The sequence below is a fragment of the Ranitomeya imitator genome, chromosome 3, assembly GCF_032444005.1.
Source record: "Ranitomeya imitator isolate aRanImi1 chromosome 3, aRanImi1.pri, whole genome shotgun sequence".
Lineage (NCBI taxonomy): Eukaryota > Metazoa > Chordata > Amphibia > Anura > Dendrobatidae > Ranitomeya > Ranitomeya imitator.
The window spans coordinates 511,703,270-511,713,807 of record NC_091284.1 but is presented as its reverse complement, the minus strand read 5'-3'; the positions used below and the strand labels follow the sequence as shown (position 1 = coordinate 511,713,807).

The 10,538-nt window shown below is 42.1% G+C and overlaps 1 long non-coding RNA gene across 1 annotated transcript; it reads right to left on the bottom strand.

Annotated features, from left to right (window-relative positions):
- Positions 1–504: 504 nt before the first annotated feature.
- Positions 505–10,237, bottom strand: LOC138672185 (uncharacterized). The gene is made up of 3 exons (XR_011319626.1): positions 10,023–10,237; positions 9,628–9,712; positions 505–780 (listed from the first exon to the last, which is right to left on the bottom strand). It is a non-coding gene; the product is annotated as an uncharacterized lncRNA (long non-coding RNA).
- Positions 10,238–10,538: the final 301 nt, after the last annotated feature.

The following is a 10,538-nucleotide window of genomic DNA, read 5'->3' as shown; positions in this document are numbered from 1 at the left end:
AACGCGGTCCGCCCGCACAGCCATCCGGGGAGCCGCAGCGCAAACCGGATGTGCGCTCAGGCCGCGGGCGCCGCAACAGGAGGAGACTACATGTGCTGGGTATTTTATAGATAGATAGGAACAACATGAAAGTCTGAAATATTATGGGAGATGGAAAAAATGGGCCCACCAAATAAGTCTTGGCAAATATCTATTAGAGGCTCAGTATGCATATAAAGGGATATCTACGTACCACTAAATAAGGGCAGTGTTTGCCAGATAGATTAAATAGAGTGCTGAAAAAGTACCTCACGCCATGGGGAAAAATACAAACAGGCTGTATAATGGCAGATATGATAAAAAAACTAAAGCTGAGAAGATAGACGGATCATCAGGATCCCTGCATGGACCCTCAGATGCCCAGACTGATGAGTCAGTCGTCGCAGGGTGGGAATGCATGCATGGTATCTAACGATCCGATATCTACAAGCAGAGAATACGTTACTACTCCTAGGATTATCCAGTTAACCAGAGGATATAACTAAGTATAAGAAAATCATAAATGTAAGTAATAATAATACAAATCACTCGAAGTAAAAAGTATTATAATCCACTTATAAAGTATTATATTTAAGTCCAAAGAAATGCCACTGATGGGCGAGGGATGCATATCTTGGACGGTGTCGGTCTGTTGAATTCCATAGTCAAGGGTGAAGCCAAGATCCAGAAAAAATGAGGCGTCAAAGTCTCCTCCGTGAATACCTTCCAACGCGTGGAATGGAGGGATAAACAAGGTAAGATCTAAATCAGAACATAAACAACATATTAGTAATAAAACAAAACACAGACAAAAATGAAGAATACACGAAAAAATGAATAAATTATAAAATTACCCAGACCTGACATGATATATTAAAAACAAGCTCAAAATTACAGAAAAGACTTGAAGCTGATGGCCTCATTGAGGCCTAATGGTGAAAGGGTGTTCAGAGTGACCATCCAACGTGTCTCTTTTTGGAGGAGTCTCTGTTTGGTATTGCCACCTCTGATCCCTGTATAGACGCGATCAATCCCACGAAAGCAGAGGCCCTTCGGATTACAATTGTGGGCCTCAGCGAAGTGCCTTGGTATAGATTTAAGGAGGGCCGGCTCGGGACATTTAGCTGCGTTATGGATATCCCGGATGTGTTCCTGGACTCGGACTTTGAACGCTCTAGTTGTCATGCCGATGTAAATCCGCTTACAGGGGCATAGGGCATGATAGACAATAGCCTCTGTATTGCATGTAATGTGGTGGACTATCTTATAGGTCTTATCCCCTGCAGAGTTTGAAAATTCCTTCGTTCTGCATATATATTTGCAGGCGGAACAGTTCCCGCAGGAAAAGCAGCCCCAAGGGGGGCCCTTCTGGCTAATGCCAAAGGGGTTGCTCTTAGGGGGCACATAGTGACTGTCGCACAACATGTCTCCCAGTGTGCGAGATTTACGCCATGTGATGAGTGGGTAAGGAGTAATCTGACTGGACAGATCCCTATCTGCGAGCAGGATCGGCCAATGTTTTCTAAAGATGTTGTTAATAGCCGACCAGTTTGTATTAAATTTAGTAATAAAACGTGGTGCTGAATCGGTACTCTTAGCAGGTTTTTTTGCCCGGCCTGCTAGCAAAGAGGGTCTATCAGTGTGTAAGGCACGAGAGTAGCCCCTATTGATGTCCACATGTTTATAGCCCAGCGTTCTAAAGCGTCATGTGAGGTCTGCTGCCTGTTTGTGAAAAGCATCATCATCAGAACAGATGCGTCGCATCCGCAAAAATTGGCCCACCGGTATTGAACTCTTCAATTTGGGTGGGTGAGATGAGGAGAAGTGGAGGAGCGCATTGGTAGATGTACTTTTGCGGAAGACGTCGGTGGTAATGGATCCGTCACTAGTTTTAGAAATGGATAGGTCCAGAAAATTAACCAAACTTTGGCTGTAAGTCCAAGTAAGTTTTATGTTGAGGGAATTGATGTTTAAGTAATTCAGGAACAGATCCAACTGCGACGTGGAGCCCTGCCAGATAAAGAAAATGTCGTCGATATACCTCAGCCACGAGATGACGGAACTGTGACCAGGGGTGTCAAGGACCGTATCCCTCTCCCACAGCCCCAGGAACAGGTTGGCGTAAGAGGGCGCACAAGACGCCCCCATCGCCGTGCCCTGGAGCTGTAGGAAGGGGCGGTCCTTGAACACGAAGAAGTTGTGGGTCAGTATAAATTGTAATAGCTCTAGGATAAAGCCTGTGAGCCCCGGTCCTAAATTGGTCATGTCCAAGAAAAACTTGGCAGCCCGCATCCCGTGGCTGTGGTCGATCGACGTATACAGGGACTCCACGTCGCAGGTGACGAGCCACATATCCTCCTCCAGTACGAGGCCATCAATCCTTCTCAGGACATCGGTCGTGTCCTGAACGAAGGACGGAAGGGTCTCCACACACTTCTGTAGGTGAAAATCAATAAATTGACATGAAGGCTCACAAAGACCCCCCATGCCCGAGACAATAGGTCTACCGGGGGGGCGTGAGGGGTCCTTGTGAACCTTCGGCAGCAAATAAAATGTAGGGACGATGGGGAAGTCTGGCAAGAGCGCCTCTTTCATTTTCTGTGTAATTACTGAACGTTCTACTCCATCATCCAGAAGGTTGTTAAGGTCCCGCTGAAAGATGGAGAGCGGGATAGATTCAAGCCTTCTATAGTGTTCACTATTCTGAAGCTGGCGAAAAGCCTCGGCCTCATAAAGTGAAACTGGCCAGATAACAACGTTACCTCCCTTGTCGGCCCTCTTGATGACAATATCCTTCATGGCTCTAAGTTCTCTAATAGCTTTCCTCATATGAGGGGTGAGATTATCATGAGTAATATCAGGATTCAGTTTGTTCAGTTCCTCTCGAACTAGTTTGACAAAAATTTCCACTGGGGGACAGGCCGACAAGGGAGGAAAAAATTGTGAACGCCGGTGTAAGGACGTAGGTACCAGTGTAGAGTCGTTCTGAACATTTTCAGCCTCCAAATCCTCTAGGTCAGTCAGAACCTGTAAGTCTATGGAGGACAAAGAAGGATCTCGTCTAGGGGCAAAAAGTTTTTTAAGAATTAATTTTCTAGCAAATAGTTCTAAATCCTTAATCAGGGTAAAACTATCTGAACTCTCTGTGGGTGAGAATGAAAGACCTAGGGAGAGTACATTTAATTGAGGTTTGGTTAAGGTATGATCTGACAGATTAATTACCTTCAAAATCTCTTGGCTTTCTTGTCTCTCATGTTGTATTGGTGTTTTTTCTTTTTGGCGGCTGGAGTGAGGGAGAATCGCGGATGAGGACCAGGGCCTGATCCGCCGTCTATGGGGGTGGAGCCCCTTTCTAAAAAATGATCTCCACATGTCCCTTCTGAGGCTGTGGATAGACTAGATATAGATTGAGATCTATATTGTTTTTTGGGCAGTTTTTGGCGCCACCGATAGACTCGATTAGATTTATAGTCTTCTAAGTCTCGTAGATATTTCTTAGTCTTATTATTTTGAATCTCCACTTCCCACTTAGAAAGTTCCTCTTCTAGAGACAGGTCGAATTTTTTGCACTCGTCACCGGAGATATTGTTTTGAATCTGTTCTCGTGTGGTTTCGATCTCCTTTTCGAGGGACTCTAAGGATCTTTTATCAACACCCACCAGTAGCTCAAGCAATGTTCTGGAGCACTTGGTGAGGGTTTCCTCCCACTTGGACGTAAAAGAAGAATCCTCCACGTCCAGTGTAGGAAAAAGTTGGACGCGCAGACCCCTAGGGATAATATCCTTTTGTAAATAGTTTACTAGGGCTGCTTTGTTCCACCAGACTTTAGTTCTTTTCCTAAGGAGATCCCTAATTTTCAGCTTCAAGTCTTTAACGTCATGCGTATCTATGTCGTTCAGCTGCTTCTCACCGAATACCGTCCCAAGTTGCGTTACCCATGTTCTGTCACGCTTTCTAAAATCCATGTAACCTATGGGAGGGTCTGTAGACACAATAGAAAGTCAGGAAAAAACACCTACATAACAGTGCCCTCACGGCCAACGAGGGGCATACCTCTAAGCCAAAGGTATGGTAGGAAGGTCCTATTGCTGCTAGGACTAACTCCTGCTTTTCACACACTGAGCATGCCCAGGGTAAGATCTCTCAGTGGAGATCAAGGGTCACATGCTCAGTTATGGCAGTCTCTCATTGGTCCTTCTAGGAAGGTCTTTTTCTTGCTGCAGCTATATAAGGCTCGCATGGCCGCACAGCCATGCGCTAGTATCAATGCATGACATGAGTTTTGCGCCACTGTGGTCACGCTTTTGTGTATTCAGGGACCCGGCTGAAATAAGCCACTAGAATACCGGCACCTCCGGTGAGGAGATTGTGTGTTTGGTTACAGGGCCCCGGCTGAAATAAGCCACTAGAATACCGGCTCCACCGGTGAGGAGATTGTATGTTTGCCTCCTGGACTGCGTGACCACAAGCTGCTATCTGCTCAGCAGTTACTGTGTATTCCTGTGGAGTTTAACAGGACACAGTCCTTTCCTTATAGCGACTCTGTGAAGCAACAGAGTTCGCTTCTACCGCCATATCGTGCCGCTGTTTGCCAGCAGCAGGTTCTATTCCTGCACGGTGGACCCCGGGCTGCGAACGCACCAAATAACATCTCTATATTTACTCGGTGCGTTCCGCCAGCCCTAACAATTCCTCACTTGTTTTATTGCACATTTCCTGTTTTGGGACATATTGCTTTAAGTTTCCGGTCTTGACGCTTTGATGTCTTCCTTGGTCTACCAGTATGTTTGTCTTTAACAACCTTCCCATGTTTGTATTTGGTCCAAATTTTAGACACAGCTGACTGTGAACAACCAACATCTTTTGCCACATTGCGTGATGAATTACCCTCTTTTAAGAGTTTGATAATCCTCTCCTTTGTTTCAATTGACATCTCTCGTGTTGGAGCAATGATTCATGTCAGTCCACTTGGTGCAACAGCTCTCCAAGGTGTGATCACTCCTTTTTAGATGCAGACTAATGAGCAGATCTAATTTGATGCAGGTGTTATTTTTGGGTATGAAAATTTAGAGGGTGATTCCATAATTTTTTCCTCAGAATTGAGTGATTCAATAATTTTTCCCCTAATATTTGTTAAAAAAAGTAACTATTACTGACTACCAAATTTTGTGTTCTTGATTTCTTTTAGTATTTCTTAAAGCCAGAAAGTTGCCATTTGAAATGACTTTAGTTTTGTGCCATGTCTGTGATCTGCTTTTTTTCTACAAAATTAAACAACTAAATGAACATCCTCCAAGGCCAGGGATTCCATAATTTTTGCAAGAGGTTGTATACTGGTACGCAGGAATATTATGTAGCTACAAAAATTTTTGTTACTACAGTGCCTTGCGAAAGTATTCGGCCCCCTGTAACTTTTCAACCCTTTCCCACATATCATGCTTCAAATAAAGATACCAAAGGTAAATTTTTGGTGAAGAATTAACAAGTGGAACACAATTGTGAAGTTGAACGAAATTTATTGGTTATTTTAAATTTTTGTGGAAATTCGAAAACTGAAGAGTGGGGCGTGCAATATTATTCGGCCCCTTTACTTTCAGTACAGCAAACTCACTCCAGAAGTTTATTGTGGATCCCTGAATGATCCAATGTTGTCCTAAATGCCTAATGATGATAAATATAATCCACCGCTGTGTAATCAAATTTCCGTATAAATGCATCTGCTCTGTTATAGTCTCAAGGTTCTGTTTGAAGCACAGAGAGCATCATGAAGACCAAGAAACACAACAGGCAGGTCCGTGATACTTTTGTGGAGAAGTTTAAAGCCGGATTTGGATACAAAATGATTTCCAAAATTTTAAACATTTCAAGGAGCACTGTGCAATCGATCATATTGAAATGGAAGGAGTATTATACCACTGCAAATCTACCAAGACTCGGCTGTCCCTCTAAACTTTCATCTCAAACAAGGAGAAGACTGATCAGAGATGCAGTCAAGAGGCCCATAATCAATCTGGATGAACTGCAGAGATCTACAGCTGAGGTGGGACAGTCTGTCCATAGGACAACAATCAGTCATACACTGCACAAATCTGACCTTTATATAAGAGTGGCAAGAAGAAAGCCATTTCTCAAAGATATCCATAAAAAGTGTTGTTTAAAGTTTGCAACAAGCTACCTGGGAAGAAGCTGGTCTGGTCTGATGAAACGAGAATCAAACTTTCTGGCAACAATGCCAAACGATGTGTTTGGCATAAAGGAAACACAGCTCATCACCCTGAACACACCATCCCCACTGTCAAACGTGGTGGCAGCATCCTGGTTTGGGCCTGCTTTTCTGCAGCAGGGACAGGGAAGATGGTTAAAATTGATGGGAAGATGGATGGAGCCAAATACAGGACCATTCTTGAAGAAAACCTGTTGGAGTCTGCAAAAGACCTGAGACTGGGACTGAGATTTGTCTTCCAACAAGACAATGATCCCAAACATAAAGCAAAATCTACAATGGAATGGTTCACAAATAAACGTATCCAGGTGTTAGAATGGCCAAGTCAAAGTCCAAGCCTCAATCCAATTGAGAATCTGTGGAAAGAGTTGAAAGCTGCTGTTCACAAACGATCCCCATCAAACCTCACTGAGCTTGAGCTGCTTGCCAAGAAAGAAAGGGCAAGAATTTCAGTCTCTTGATGTACAAAACTGATAGAGACATACCCCAAAGTATTAAGTTAAAGGGGCCGAATAATATTGCATGCCCCACTTTTCAGTTTTTGAATTTCCACAAAAAATTTAAAATAACGAATAAATATCGTTCAACTTCACAGTTGTGTTCCACTTGATGTTGTTTCTTCAACAAAAATTTACATTTGGTATCTTTATGTTTGAAGCATGATATGTGGGAAAAGGTTGAAAAGTTACAGGGGGCTGAAGACTTTTGCCAGGCACTGTATATGCTTGTACTATGTAATATTATTTGGCTCTAAAAAGTCCCTACACTATCTCCACCTAACAAATAACTGATCTTCTTTACCCTCAGTAGCTCTTAAAAGAGCTTTTTGTAATCACAAACTCTCCCTATATGCTGCTTTCATTCTCCGTTTGTGTACAAGATGACCCCTGCAGGGATTAAATATCCACTATGATGCTGTAAGGGCAGCCAATCACAGCAATGCCACACCAAAGCTGGCGCCGGCATTACTGTGACTGGCAAGCAAGCCCAGCATGTTCATGGGCTGCAAACAAAGCACCATACATGCTGGGTGGGACACTCAAATATACGGAGGCAAACAGTAAATTACTCACCAAGTAACGAATAGTGCCTAATGTATTTGCTCATCACTAGTAATGGGCCTTAGCAGCACTGAGAGACAAGGATGAGAAAGGGATTCAAGTGGTAGTTCCAGGGTGCCAGCAGTGGAAGTAAAAGTAAGCAGCGCCACTGAGCAAGTAAGAAAGACTTGCTGATCAGGACTGTATCGTTAAAGCTGTGTTGTGGCAAAGAAGAGAGAAACAGCGTACCTTTAAATCCCTGGAGTAGACTACTGAGCAAGGATATGGTGTGGAAAATGCTTCATTCTCTAAAGAAAACATCCATAAGACTTTGTGCCTGCTATCCCTTGTTTATAACCTAAATTACAGTTCAGTTAAGACTTTATTTTTGAATGGTGGTCTCGCGAATTAAGCTGTGGAACATCTCGTCCTAGCGAGCCCGCACCACTGGCTGTACGCTGCCTGCTAAGACGTAAGACCCCACAGAACAAGTCCACACACCCGCACTTTCATTTAGCATGCCGGAGTGCTGAAGACGAGTGCCTTGCCAGTGGCTGCTTTACACAAGCACTGTTTTTTGTTTGTTGATATTTTACTTCCTTATTATCCATTACTGTGTAACCTCACTATATTGTTAATGGAATGCTTTATGGATGATTTCTAAAGTGCTACAGGTGCTTCTCACAAAATTAGAATATCACCAAAAAGTTAATTTATTTCAGTTCTTCAATACAAAAATTGAAACTCATGTATTATATAGGGTCATTACAGACAGAGTGATCTATTTCAAGTGTTTATTTCTGTTAATGTTAATGATTATGGCTTACAGCCAATGAAAGCCCAAAAGTCATTATCTCAGTAAATTAGAATACTTTATAACACCAGCTTTAAAAATTATTTTAAAATCCTAAATGTTGACCTACTGAAATGCATGTTAAGTAAATGCACTCAATTTTTGGTCGGGGCTCCTCTTGCATCGACTACAGCATCAATGCGGCATGGCATGGAGGCCATTAGTCTGTGGCACTGCTGAGGTGTTATGGAAGCCCAGGTTGCTTTGATAGCAGCTAGTAATGAGCGAGCATGTTTGCCACTACTCGGTACTCGCCCGAGCATCTCACTGCTTCAGATCCTCGGAGCTCGCCGAGTATTTCAGGGTTTGCTCGGCTGGAACTCAGGTCCCCTGCCTGCATGTTTGGATCTCTTTAGAGAATGAATGAACATGCAGGGTTTGTCTGCAACACACTGTAATGCCTCAGCCATGTTGGTTGTGGCATTACAGTGATTGGCTGGCCGCACAGCGGCATCAGGTGTACATCAGACCTGGCGCCACCATGCTCGTCACAGTCTACTCCGGAATCAGGCAGTGTAGGGAGAGGTGCTGCAGGGCTGGGAGAGATTTTCTTGTTTTTTAGTTAGTGTAGGTATACCACAATATATTATACACATATCCATCTCAACTAACAGTCTTTCTGAGGACTAATCCAGCTGCATAGATATCAGTGCTAGGCAGGCAGTGTATGTGGCAGACTGCAGTGCATATAGCAAGAGGTTCCATTCCAGTTCTGTCTGCTGCTGCTTTTACAGATATTTCTAGACATAGCCTCAGGTATCAGTGGCCAGGAATAATTTGTTTGGATCTTAATCCTGACTATTTGCTAAAAAAAAACAATCCAGAGAACACTATTTTTCTGCTCTATTTGCTTCTTGGCACTACAGAATACAGCCAGATCCTTTCCATACTACAGCGCTAAAAATCCATCTATTTAAAACTGTGGTTTGTCCATCACATGGATCACATAGTGCGCTCAAAATTCTGCCATTTCTGGCCTCCATTTAAATTTTGTTGCAGTGTGTTAGCGAAGTCATTGACATCAGTTTGCTGTTAAAAATAGTTACCTACAGGCCAGCTATTTAAAACTGTGGCTTGTCCGTCACATGGATCACATATTGTGCTCAAAATTCTGCAATTTCTGGCCTCCATTTAAATTTTGTTGCAGTGTGTTAGCGAGATATGACACCAGTTTGCTGTTAAAAAGTTACCTACGGGCCAGCTACTTAAAACTGTGGTTTGTCTGTCACAATAGCAATCAAACTGTTAAAAGTTAAAGGGACAGAAAGAGTCCAAATGGGTATCAGCAGAGGCAATTATAAGAAAGAACTCAAAAAAGAAACTAAATGGATTGTCTACCTACACATAACTACACCTAAGGGCCTTAATGAGACTCTGAGCTCCAAACTCTTCATCTAAAAGCACACATTTTATATTTAAATGGTTGTATGTAGTGTATTTTATGATTATGAATTTTTAACAGCATTATTGCATTGATTGAGCGGTATACTCACCTTCGTTTTGTCTCCTAAAGTATGTGGTTGAGAGAAACGGATGGTGATCAGATCTGTTGAGTGGTAGAGGGCTTGACATCATCTTCTAGAAAATGACAATACATGAATTTAAACGCATGAGCATGGGACAATATTGTTTTTATATTTATACTATATGTATAGCATATTATTAACACTTTTTGTTAAGTCACATTTGGTTATTGTTTGATATTTGTTATCACTAGTTATACACTCAACTAATTGCACACTATTTTTAAATTGTTCTTTATATTTATATATGAGAACTCCGGACCAGATGTGCATGCACATACTGCGCTATCACTTTCACTCTTTGCATAATTAGTTAATATTGAGCACATTTTATTCATATTTGTATGTATATTATAGGTACTTACGCTTTTATTATGAGTCTCTTTTGCACTTTTTTATACATGTAAGAATGCAGACAAGAGTGGTATGCGGTCTTTTCATTCTGCATTATTTTTGTAATATACGATCCTATTTAGATACAATATGAAAGAAATGTAAGATTGATGAGACTATAATATTGGTTAATGTCATCCTTATGGATCCTATATAATTTTACCATTTAAGGGATACAACATGGTATACATACTGAGTGATGCTATATATTCCTATTACAGAAGTGTTATTCATATGGATCTTATATTATTTTATTGATTTTTTCAATATAACTTTGGTATAGTGTATCTAAGTACCCTGCCGTGTGTGAAAATGTACGTCATTACCTACGATCGGTTATCTTAACATTAATGTAGTCTAATCTAGTGTTAGTGTAGTTGGGAAGCAGAGTTAATGAGAGGCTGGAGTGGTGCGAGAGCAGGGAGAGAGGAAAGTGGGAGTGCAGAAAGGAGATGAAGTCTGCATACTGATGGATAACTAGATGACAA